This window comes from Artemia sp. Qi Xiang Cuo, chromosome 19 (assembly GCF_049724085.1).
Source record: "Artemia sp. Qi Xiang Cuo chromosome 19, ASM4972408v1, whole genome shotgun sequence".
Lineage (NCBI taxonomy): Eukaryota > Metazoa > Arthropoda > Branchiopoda > Anostraca > Artemiidae > Artemia > Artemia sp. Qi Xiang Cuo.
In genome coordinates this window covers 39,817,038-39,830,199 of record NC_142812.1, presented here as the reverse complement: position 1 = coordinate 39,830,199, position 13,162 = coordinate 39,817,038, and the positions used below count along the sequence as shown (strand labels likewise).

The following is a 13,162-nucleotide window of genomic DNA, read 5'->3' as shown; positions in this document are numbered from 1 at the left end:
ATATTCGTATTTTTCTTCTGGCAAAAAATACAAAGTTGCAGATTTTTGCAGATATGAGCTTGAAACCTATGTAGTAGGGTTTTCTGATACGCTGAATCTGACGGTGTGATTTTCATTAAAATTGATTCACTTTTAGGGAATGTTTCCCCCCTCTTTAAAAAATTGAGTAAATTTTTTCAGGCTCGTAGCCTTTGATGAGCAAAACTAAACCAAATAAAATTTATATATTTAGAATCAGCATTATAAACCCATTCTTTTGATATATTTATTGGCATCAAATTTCCGTTTCTAAAAGTTTCGATCACTATTGAGCCGTATCGCTTGTTTTTTTTTATTGTTTTTTTTATTACTTATGTGTTATTAACTATATGAAGGGGTTCTCTCCTTAATCAATACCGCCCTATTTACGTTAAAAGTTAAAAAAAATTTTGATTCACAAACCCCTGAAACACAAAGGCCGTTTAATTAGAATAGATAGCTCTTTTGAAAGCACTAAAAAAATACTGTAGCGTAAAGAGCGAGTTATTGACTTGGGGGAGAACCCCCTCACATACATTATAATTTCTGTTCGTTTTAAGTTCTAATGTTGCTTCTTACTTTCAGTTAAAAAAAACTTGTTTTTTTTTATTTAATTTCTGATCGTTTTTTAAATAATGCTTGGAAATCCTGCGCCCCCTTCATAGAAATATCCCTTACCCCAAAGAAACATCCTCCACGGAAAGATTCTCCAGAGTAATCCCCTCCTCTAGCCCCAACCCCCCCCCAGAAAAAAATTCTTCCTGAAAATGTCTGTATACTTCCCAATAACCAATAAATAATGCTGGCAAGTCGGGCGCCCCCTTCATGGCAATTTCCCTTTCCCCATGAAAACTTCCTTCATGGACAGATCCTCCAACATAACCCCCGACCCCCCCCCCCACTACCAGGAAAAAACCTCCTGAAAACATCGGTATAATTCCCAATAACCAATACTATATGTTAACATTGGGTAAAGTTCATAGCTTTTAGCCCTCCTCCTGGGAACTTCGGGGGATTAAGTCATCCTAAAAGACATATTTATCATATATTCGACCATGCTGAACAACATAACCATCTCCAAATTTTGATCGGGTGACTTGGGAAAAAATAAGCGTGGGAGGGGGCCTAGATACCCTCAATTTTTTTTGTCAATTAAAAAGGGCACTATAACTTTTAATTTCCGTTCCAATGAGCCCTCCTACGATATTCTAGGACCCCTGCGTCGATACGATCACCCCTGGAAAAAAAAAAAAAATAATAAACAAGCATCCGTGATCTTTCTTTTTGCAAAAAATGGAAAATTCCCCATTTTTGTAGATAGGTGCTTGAAACCTTTGCAGTAGGGTTCTCAGATACCCTGAGTATGATGGTATGATTTTCATTAAGGTTCTATTACTTTTAGGGGGTCTTTCCCCCTTTTTTCGAAAATCAGCCAAATTTTCTCAGGCGCGTAACTTTTGATGGGTAGCACTAAACTTGATGAAAGTTATATATTTGAAATCAGCAATGAAATATGATTCTTTTGATGTATCTATTGGTATCAAAAACCCGTTTTCTAGAGTTTCGGTTACCATTGAGCCGGGTCGCTCCTTACTTACAGTTCGTTACCACGAACTGTTTGATACTACCTAGGTAAGTGAAGCTGTCCACCGGAAGGATATTCTCGTTACCCAACATTATCTTTTCACCTTCCAATATGTCCAGTCTTAGCGACATAGTCTTCTTAACATTAGTTCTGAAGGCGCTATTTTTTACGACTTCCTTGGCTATTAAATAGTGTCTCTAAAGTTTTATTTCTACAAAATATCTGCTGTAAAATACTCAAACTTTTAAAGGATTTGATGTCCAGCTATGGTGAAGTTTTATGAAAAATGAACATGCTTCTGATATAATTTATTATTTGTTGGAATTGAACCAATTGTTTGACCTCATCATCTTAGCGAAACAAATTTCAGTTCAAACACTGGTTTTGACTGATGAGAGTGGTAGGATTCGGGTCCTTACTCGAATTTTCAAATCTTATGAATAACAGTTCAAGTACCTTATCCTTAAACGATCAGTCATACAAAATAAATATTGATAATATTCCTTGGACTATGTGGTCACGACGTGCGGGAAGAAAAGTCACAAAACAAATTTATATCCTTAAGTGCTTGGGTGATGGGGACCTCAATGCACTTGAAAAAAAAAGAACAAAATTTAGTTCTTCCGAATCAAGTTCCAAAATCCTTTTTTAGTTCGGGCATAAACCCCAGAATGTGGGGCCCAAAAATTTTCGAAGGAGGTTGTTTTTCTGATTAGCTTGAGACTTTCAAGAATTGTCGCCTGGGTTAGGTCAAATTTTCTTAACTCAATTGAAGTTGCTTATTTGAAACCTCGTGGCTTAAAACTAAAGAAAAATGAATATAGCCTACGTATATATATATTCTCTTTAGTCTAGCAACTGTGTATTTACTTATGTATGTATGTTTGCATAACAGCTAAAGGAAAAGACATGAAAAAATGTCTGATGTAATGCTGCACGACAATGAAATGCAAACGAGATCTGCGGCTAGAAGACATGCGACAACAAGCATCACTACGAATCTCAAATGAAAATGATGGACAACAAAAACCTGTGGTTAAAAAAAAGCAATAGGGATGATCACATCGAATCGTAAATGACATCCGCGATTAAAAGAGAAGCAACAGCGAGAATCACAACGAGTCCGAGAATAAAACAAATTCTTTAAAATGGATGGCTCTTTGATGTATTAGCAGGGAGAAGGGACTGAATTCACGCAATAATTTCTTAAATTATGCTACTATAGATTAGAGAATCTAATATATACAAGCCTGCCGCGTGCCAAGTGTCGGAGCCTGGGTGAAGCCCGGATTTCTGGTACTATATATATAAATGTATATAAAAATGTATTTGCGTGTGAAGGCAGTACGCCTTTGTGGTCTGAGTCTGCCCATAATAGTAATAATAGTAGTTCTGAAGCACGAAAAACAATATAAATTTGAGGTACGGGCCAAAAACATTTTTCCTCCGATTGGTCTGAAACATGTTTGAAATTCCATGGGCCATAAGGACTCCAATTTTCAATAAGTGCAAAAGTTAAAATTTTTGTTCGTCTGAAAATAAGGCCCAAAGAAGGGCCAGCTAACTCTGTTTTTCCTGATCAGATCGAATTTTAAAGAGTAAATCACGAAACTGAGCGGACCTTAATGTACAAGAAAAATTTTAGTCTGGGGGTACGATCCGCCTTCCGAAAATGGGCGGACCAAAAGGCCAAATTTTTTTTTATGATTTACCTGTCACTTTCAAAGGTTATTTTGGGCTAAGGCGACCACATTTTGGTTGGGGTTTGGGAGGGAGTTAAAGGGCCCAGATAATGGGCTGAAAACTTGTTGTTCTTGATTAGTCTGAAGCTTGCTGTTGTAAGTCTCTTGGCCAAGAGTAAAAAAAGAAAAAAGGGGAAAAAAGAGGTATTGGGCCAATTGGGGCCGAAAAAGGGTGTTTTCGTTTCCGAACGCAGATTTGGAAAACCTCATAAAAATATGTTTCGATCGGCTAAAACCGATATTTCTCAGCTTTCTCTAAGGAAGCTATTCCCAAAGTTAATTTTAAACATTTTCTCTTTTGTCATTATAACATTGAAAAATAAAAAATTTCTGAGACTTCCAAGAATGAGTATCCTTATATATTAAATAATACTATAACCGATACTTATAAAATGGTTCAACAACAATCTTTAAAATCTCACGAAAGTTTGTTGGGAAAGCGAATGTTTAACCTAACTATTAAAAGTTCACTGAAGTTAATTTGTGTATATGTATATATTTGTGTATAATTGAAACTTCTTGGGAGGGTGTAAAAATATTGTTGGGATGGAGGAGGAGTGTGCGTAGCTGTGTTGGCCACAGGTGGCTTGGTGCTGCAGTGAGTTGTTAGTAGTAGTACAACTATTTTTATCCATTGGTAAACTAAAAGTTGCAAAAGTTGCTTTCCAATGTTAAGCTGTAACTTTTGGTCAATGATTTCTTAAAAATTCAATAGATTAGATAAAATAACGAGCATTGTATTTTGTATGATAATAATTATCATTAAGCTCCTTTTATAAAATTATTTGAAAATATCTGGTGAAATAAAAACTGGGCATTTATGTTCAATTGGTGAAATTGGCACAATTCAGATTATGACTATCGAATACACCCAAACTTTTTAAGATAGGCCGAGTCGTATGTGAACTAAGAGTTGGGGGTTTCCCCCCCCCCCCCCACACACATAGATTGGTCCGAAGAAACCAAGGGCGAAAATTGAAACAATGGTGGAGAATTGCACTTCTTTGGACCTCTGTGCACCCTTGGTTAGATTCATATTTCCCAATTTTTTTAGCGCTGATAAGGCTTATCAGTTTTTTTTATGATTTTCACTTGAGAAAAACAGTTCGTGATAACGTAAATTCAAAGACTTCGGACAAATGCGATTAAATTTTCGTAAACTTATATCATAAGACGGTTTGTGGTTTTGGTTATGTAACCCATCCTAGTTTAATGAATATTAGTGGTAGAAACTCAGTTCTTAAGTCTGGAAATAAGATTGTATTTTATGATTTTCTCTTTCTCGTTTGGTTAAAGTAAATGATCAAACTGTTTTTTTGAGGGTGGTTTTAGTGAGAACTCGTTTTATAGAGTTATAGTGGCTTAAGTAAGCAGTTGTGATTGATTTATTTGTGACTTAGGATACATCCTATATTGGCAGCCCTAGATAGTTTTTGCAGAATATTTTGGCCTTGATAGTTCTAAAGGTGGTATATTACAGAATATGAACTTTTCATTAGAGCGGAAAAACTGAACACTGTGCTCTAGGCTTTTTTCATGTTTTTTAAAAAAAGAAGATCTTGTAGGCACTCGGATAGAGTAAAATCGATTTTGAAATCAGAAACTCCATTTCCCAACTATTTCTGTTACTGACAATTTAACGTACCCTCTGCTTTGTTTAAGATGCTGGACTGTAAATCCGGATTTTACAATAAACATCATATAATATCTTCTTGAATAACCAGAAGTCAAGTTGTGGAGGAATAGCATAAGAGCAGTATAGGGATCAAACTAAAGGTAGCAGTAATATGTTTTGTAACACTAGTTGAACCGTTCAGAGGCCAATTTGACCTAGTCCGTAAAAACAAACAGCGGAGAAACTGTGATAAAAGATTCAATACTGGCTTTAATTTTGGCGAACCCGCTATAGGAGGATAATTTTAAGTCTTTCCCTAAATGCTTAAATGTCGAAAACGCTCTCAAGTGCATCTTTATTTCTGTTTTTATATTAATTCTTATTTTTAGCTAAGAATCAATCGAGTGCTTTGATGATAAATTCTATTTTTTTTGTATAAGTAGGCTGGTTCAGAATGCTTTATCACTTATATGAAATCAAAACTAATTAGGCTACTATTTCATTTCACCTCCTAATTCAAAATTTCAGCCAGAATTCTTGCGTGACCAAATAGTTATTTTATGTAATATTTCTTAAAATTGTTTTTTTTAGTAGTTGTGATTGTTTTGGACTCAAAAGAGATTGCAATTTTAGGTAGATTACCCTAGTTCAAATTTTTCAGCCAAATTTAAAATTATGATCCAATTTTATGGGTTGCACTGTTTTTGTGCAATGAATTATTGACAGTTTTGTGGAATTTTCGGTTTTCTATAAAATAATTTCAACATTGTTATAAAAATTTATACAAGCAAAAATAAATTGCTTACGTTTTAAAACTTAGCGCACAAAGTTATACGTAGAATGACTTATAAATAACTAAAGAAACTGGCAGAATTTGGCTTTAATTCTGGGGCCTCCGAAAGCTTGTGTAGTTTAGACAAGACCAGAAAGTTGCCTTAATCGAAACCACTTCCGGTTATAGAAGCTCTATTCAATACATAAGACTTCCATCGCTTGCGGACAAGTATGTAGCCAATCTTGTTTGCTGTGCGGCCGTCGTACAGTCTCCATGTGACTTTCCTCCGTTCATCTGCGACGACACAGTATTTTTGATAAAAAGATGATTGTCACGGCAGAAGTCAATGAACCTTTGACCCCTGTGGTTTTGTTGACCATGTCCAAAATTGCTAACGACATCTTCAAATGCTTCATTTGAGTGGCATACTAAAAAAAATAATGATGGCATTGAAATCCCCAACCACTAACATGGCATCTTTCTTGGGGAATTTATTGACGGCGTTTTGGAGCTGGGCGTGGAAGACTTCGGCTTTTTGATCAATCCGGGACAGGTCTGGGACATGAACTTGGATAATAGTCATGTTGGCATAGGATCCCTTGAGACGGACGGTGATGGTGCGCTCGGAGACTAGATGCACGGGAAGGAGAGATCGTTTTGCTTGCTTTGAAAGTAGGAAGCTGACCCATTAGGAGGGAGGGGTTGAACTCTGTATTTTCTTCCAAACGTAATGAGGGTGATGTCGTTTATAGTTGTTATTCCTTTAGAGAGAAGGTCGGTATCTGATAGTTCAACAGTGTCTCAGCGGTAGCTATTGGGCTTATTTAGGACTAATTTTAATTTTTCCTGGTTTAGTTAGCGTTCATACGTTTAATGTTCCGAATGATAGGTAAAATATTGCCTGATTGAAAAGTCGTCAAATTAGATGAATGGTCGTCGGCTGCCCCGGACACAGAATGAATATCATTATCAGTCACACCATTTTCATAATTTGGATTTCTTGTCCAACCGTTGATTTCTTCAGATGGGTGGTAAGACGAGTAGCACGTTGTTTTTCACCATTTTAGTCGTTATATTACCAAAGAAGAATGTGACGTCGAGCAATATGTCCCATTTCTGGCGGAAGGTACGTAACCGTCAGGACAAGTCCACACACCAGTGGGCCCTGCACTGTGTGCAACACAGGGTCCTTGCTCTTCCTCTATTTTTGCCCCCCCCCCCTCAGACTTGGGTTTCCCAGCTAATTTTAGAGCCCTAAGGGACTGGGTCCCCGCTTGGTCCGCGCATCTATTTTGGAGGTATACTACATATCTAAACGGCTCTCCCCTATCCGCCATCCCGGGACGTGCTGAGTGGCCTGGGGTTGTCCCCGACTGAGAGAGTGCCTCGGGAGATAGCAAACGGTAATCAAATTAATAGATATACAAGGAAGAACTACCGCGAAACATGGAAAATTCAGTGACGACGGCAGCTTAGTGGACTTGCGGAGAAGCGCTTACAAAGAAAGAATCTTAACAACGGAACATTGGTATCTTAAGGTACACAAATTTATGAGCTGTAGTAGTTTAAACAAAAGCAGAACAAAACTGTCCTGGCTCTGAAAGCAAATTTCTTTGGGATCATATAATGTTGGATTCCTTTGGAACACGGAATCACCCCTCCCCCTCTTTGACTCTGGTGAGGTTTTATTTTTGGTGCATGTTGATAAAAATCTATTCAGAAAAAAAAACCTGGACTATAGCCATCCTTCTTCCCTTCCTGAAATCCTGGATGTGCTCGAGTTGCAAGGTAATAATACATGCTTTCCATTTTTTGGCATCTTTTGTAAAACTACTGATAATATTGGACACACCTGCAGCTAGTAGAGAAAGATAAAATGTCTCTAAGGTCAGTTCAAAGCCTCATGGCGAACTTCTCTCCACCCACTTGGTAAAATTTGGGATAACTATGTCTCAAACACACTTTTTAACAATTTTGGCTTGTGTGCCAACATAAGTAGGTCAACTAAGAAAAAACTCAATGGCTCCCATTTAATTATCGAGTTTGATTACAAATTGATTTCATATCTTATTTCTGGCGCTCTTTAATATTTATTTTATCTCTCCCTGTTCACTTATTTAATCTGAATCATCAATTCGTCGAACACTCCTTCAATGATAAAAAATGAAACTTTTGCTAACTTATTAATCTCCAATAACGATATTAGAATTGATGTGCAGCTGCAGGTGTTTTTGCCAAATAACTGTTTCAGAGTGACTTTTTCAGATGTTCCAGGAATCAATTGAGAATGAAAGACGAGATGAAGTAGACATGCAGTTGATGAGTAGCTCTGATTATGATGTGCTAGAAGAACCTAATGTTTGTTTAGATTCCCCTGGAACGGGCCATGATTTCAGTGAGTTTTTTTTCCGTTTTCTATTTATGTTGTGGAGTATTACTACTTTTGTAGTTTTATCTTTTTTTATATTATCAGAATTTTCTAGGTGGATTACGGTAGAAAGCAGAAATTCGAATCTTTTTTTTTATGTAAATTGGAAAACAGAAAAGAGAAGCTTCCCTGAATTTTGCTAAATTTTCAGTTATTTTCCAGAATAAAAGATAGAAATTATTTCTTTTCTACCCTATTGAATAGTTTAAACACGAGCAGAACGAAACTGTCCTAGCTCTGAAAGTAAACTATTGAGGGATAATTTAGTGTTGGATTCCTGTAAAACATGGAATTCGTGTAAAACATAAAACATCGTAAAACATGGAACCTATTGTAGAGCAAAAATCGAATATTCCGTGTCTCTTCTAGATTTCTAAGAAATAATTCTGGAATGGTCAGTTTAAAAAATCCTAAATTTAAAATTTCTATTTTTCACGGATTTATGGCTGAGGATATTTTTTTCTTTTTTTTGGGGGGGGGGGTCTTGAATTTAGTTGTTTGTGCATCTATAAGAAGGGCATGTAAGATATCAACCAAATTTGATAGAAAGTAAACACTGTGCTGTTCTGATGTCCAGACTCACACAATCCAGCTTTGCAGACGAGGGAGAAACACGAGGGGGGTATCTCAGTTTTTTCATCCGGACGTCTATCAGAATGGTTTGGGAGATTTCAGTTAAACTTGGCGGGAAGAAAGAGTTAGGACTTTAGTTATGCTTTTTGAGGATAGTTTGGCATTTTGGGTGCTTGGACACAATTTAACTTCTCTAGGGGTAGGTGGCTAAATTCGTGTCGTCAAGACATCTGGTAGTAGAAATGGTCGGATCTCAGCCAAAATGTAAATAAGAGCTAGTGTCCCAGCTATTTCTTTTGTGTGTCCAGATCTGGTGTGATCTTTTGGAGGAAGGATCCCTATATTCTTGTCACGAGTACATCCTGTAGAATAGGCCATCCAACCAAGCGTAGTCAAATATCAGAGCAAGCGTCCTAGTTGTGCGCTTTGGTTTGTCCATTTTGATCTCTGTAGAAGAGGGGGGGCTATACTATCACCAGTAAGGTATTAACAGGAGCTGATTGTTGGGAGCCAAACTGGAGCCAAACTGGATGGGAAATAGTAGCTAATAAACTAGTCGTACCTTTTGGGAATCAGGAAACAATTTGAACTCTCTGGAGGTGGAGAAAAATTACCTAAATTCATGTCACCAGAACAATAACCACAAGGTTTTGTCGGATTTCAACAAAACTTGACAAGAAATAGCAGCTCATGTTCATTCTAACTTTTTGGAGTTACAGACTGATTTGACCTCTGTTAGGGCGATCTTGAAGCTTAGGACATCTATCAAAACGGGTTGTCAGTTCTTGTTACCAGCGCGTCTATTAATAGGAGGACGTTGGATCCTAACCAAACTTGGTGGAAAGTTATAGTTAGTTTTCTAGTTTTTATTATTTGGTGCCTGGATGGAAAGGGTACCTATGCGGAGGGGTAGGGATCCCTAAATTCTTATCATCAGGACATCTACCAGCATGAGTAGTGGGAATTTAACCAAACTTGGTATAAAGCAAGAGTGGATTATTTTTTTCTAGTTTTCCCTTTTCAGTATCCGATTTGATCCGATCTTTGCAGGAGAGGGGCCTCCTCCATTCTTGTTAACGTTACATCAGTAGAGATGGGGGTGCCACTCGTGACCCTACCACGTGGTTTATGGTTTTCTCAGTGAGAATGAAAAAACAGGAATTTTCTCACTTGAAAAAACATGAATTTTCTCACATTTATGGTTGTTTTCATGGATGGTTATGGGTGTTGTTCGATTTATTTGATGTTTTTCACGGATGTCAACATCAAATTATGGATGTTTTATGGTTTTTGTCAGTGAGAATTTGAAAAACATGAAATTTGTCACATTTATGGATGTCAACAGCAATTCATGTCTGTTTTATGGTTTTCTCAGTGAGAATGAAAAAACAGGAATTTTCTCACTGAGAAAAACATAAACTTTCTCACTTGGTGTAGTCACGAGTCAGAACACCTGTGCTGTCGACCTCAATTCACCTATCGTGAATCAATAATTCCCCTTAGAAACAACAAATTAATTTCCCCTTTCTTGACAGATCAATCAATCAATGACATCATCTGTCAGACTTTAAAAATTTTCGCCTAGAAACATTTCTCCAGGAATAGATCCAAATCATTAATGTCTTTGCCTCGGGAATAGTTCTACTGGTCGAACTCCAAAGGATATTAATAACCAAAGGCCATGGAAACAATTAGGCAAGAAACATCTTAGCGATGAATTGTTTTAGCGCGCGAAAAGGTTTCATATTAATTTGAAATGCGTTAGCGCAGAGATGCCAATAACAAAGGAACACGCCTGCCATCTACAATTTAGTTTAATGCTGACGGGACATAATTTATTCAAGGATTATCGATCGAGTCTAATGTGGGTGTGTCAAGGTCAATCGATCTGTTGTTGTTGTTGTTTGTCCACGTGCGAATGACATGAGGTGTGATTTACATAATCGATAGGGGAATTATTGATTCATAAAGGGGGAACTATGAAACAATATGGTCATAGAGTCCCTAGGGAGAAAGATTACGTAATCGCTCAATGACCTCTTTTTCTAAGATCGATTTATTTTTTGTTTCTATGTGTAATAGCTCGGGGATGAAGGTTGCACCTGCGCAGTGAATTCTAGCGAGGACAATGTGATTAATCTGGGATTCGAGGTGGAATTAAAGGTACCTGGAGTTAAATTCGCACTAGGGGAAATTATGGATTCCCGAAGGGGGGACGTAAGAAACAGACATGGCTTAAGTTTTGTGTGGTTAACCTAACCTATGAACTTGATTTACATAATCGCTAGTGTGAAGTATTGATTCTCGAAGAGGAGAATTAAGAAACATTAATGTTTCTTTAATCTTTAGGCCTGACCTGTGAACTTGATTTACATAATCGGCGGGGAAATTGTTGATTCACGAAGAGGGAATTAAGAAACATTAAGGCTTCTTTAATCTTAGGTCTGAGGGATAAACGTTCTTTAGGACAGAGAGAAAAATTAATATTCTATTTTTAAATAGGGCTTCACTGATCTTTAGTGTCAGGAATCATAAATGACATCACTTGTTATCTTGGAATTATGCGCGAGTCTAAAGAGATATAAATTCTATTTTTAAATACGGCTTCACTGAGCTTTAAGTCGGAGAGATAAATTGATATTCTAACGAAACCATAATAGTTTAGCTAGGAAAATTTATGAGATGAAGAGATTAATGTAGGAAAGGGTATCCTAGAAATTTGAAATGTGAAAGTACTGAGATGCCAAACAAAAGGAACACGATGAAATTACTTTTAGGGATTATTTGGGCGAAACAGTTTTAGACAGCTTATGGAATTATTTCGGCGAAACCGTTAGAGACGTTGATTTAAAAGATGATTTAAAAGATGATTTTTGAGTGTGGTCGTTATAATATACAAGTCCCATTGAACAGTGTTGTGAGGTCCCCTACCACAACCCCAAAGAGCCCCAATCGCCCAACCCCAATCCAAAGGGTTCCCATCCCCCTACCCCAACCCCGAAGGAAGCCCCCCGGTCCTCAAAGCTCCCCAAACTCCCAAAGGCCCTCCACCGGTCCCCCAAAGGCCCACTCAGACCCCCAAAGGCCATCCCCAGGCCCCAAATGTCCCCCAGGCTCCCAACTGTCCCCCCGGACACTCAAAGGCCCCCCAAGCTCCCAAAGGGCCACCGGCACCCCAAAGGCCCACCCAGACCCCCAAATGCCATCCCCGGGCCCCCCAAAGGCACATCGAGCTCCCAAAGGACCAACGGGGTCCCAAAGGCCCTCCACCGGTCCCCAAATGTCCCCCAGGCACCCAAATGCCCTCCCGGTGCCCCAAAGACCCACCCAGACCCTCAAATGCCATCCCCGGACCCCAAAGCCCATCCCCCGGTCCCCACAGGTCTCCCCGAGCTCCCAAAGGACCACCGACCCTCAAGGGACCCACAGACCCTCAAAGGCTCTCCCCGAACCCTCTTCGTTCGTTGTTGTGTGTTGTATGAAACCTATAATTTGGGATGTGTAGTTTGCTACTTCAGTCTTTTCTGAGCTAAGGTTTCATAGAAATTCCTAGTTGAATTTTGTCTGAAACAAATAGTTTGGTATTAGTATTTTGCTATTTCAGTCTTTTATTAGATATTTTTCTTATACTTTAGTTGATGTGTGTTGAGTGAAACTTATGATTTGGTATGGTTAATTTGCTATTTTTGACTTTTCTGAGCTAGATTTCTTAGCCTATCATATGTGTGTCCTTTCAGAAAATTATAATTTGAGAGGTGTAGTTTGCTTTTTGGAATTTTCAGAGCTAGGATTCTTAGTCACTCATAAGTGTTTTTTGTCGGAAACTTCGAGTTTAGGACGAGTAGTTGATTATTTCAGACTTTTCTGAGCTAAGTTTTCTTAGTATTTCGTAGGTGAATGATGTCTGTAACTGGAGGTGTAGTTTGCTTTTTGGACTTTTAAGAGCTATGATTCTTAGTCAATCATAGGTGTTTGTTGTCTGAAACTTAGAGTTTGGGATGAGTAGTTGGCTATTTCAGACTTTTCTGAGCTAAGGTTTCTTAGTATTTCGTAGGTGAATGCTGTCTGTAACTTATGATTTGGGATATGTAAATTACTATTTCGGGCTTTTCTGAGTTGGATTTCTTAGTCTTTCATAGGTCTTTCATTAGTCTTTTTCCTTTAGTACCTACATAATTAGGCTGAAATGAAGATATTTATGCAGAGTTTCAACTATCTATGGATAAGTTTGCTAAAGACAAGATATTTTCTCACAAAAAAACTCACCCTCAGAAAAAATTGTATATGCTACTCAATTACCTTCGCAAGTGGTACTAAGTTAATATATTTATGCAGAGTTTAAACTAACTATGGCTAAGTTTGCTAAATACAAGCTATTTTCCTTCGAAAAAAAAAACAGAATCAGAAAAAATGTTTAGTGTACCTT

The 13,162-nt window shown here is 37.8% G+C and overlaps 1 long non-coding RNA gene across 1 annotated transcript in view; it reads left to right on the top strand.

The window, feature by feature from the left end:
* LOC148940835 (uncharacterized) overlaps positions 1-12,912 on the top strand; it is a 31,057-nt gene extending 18,145 nt beyond the window's left edge. The window contains exons 2-3 of the long non-coding RNA XR_016143358.1: positions 8,001-8,130; positions 12,902-12,912. This is a non-coding gene — a long non-coding RNA (uncharacterized LOC148940835). The remainder of the gene's footprint in view (positions 1-8,000; positions 8,131-12,901) is intronic.
* Positions 12,913-13,162: the final 250 nt, after the last annotated feature.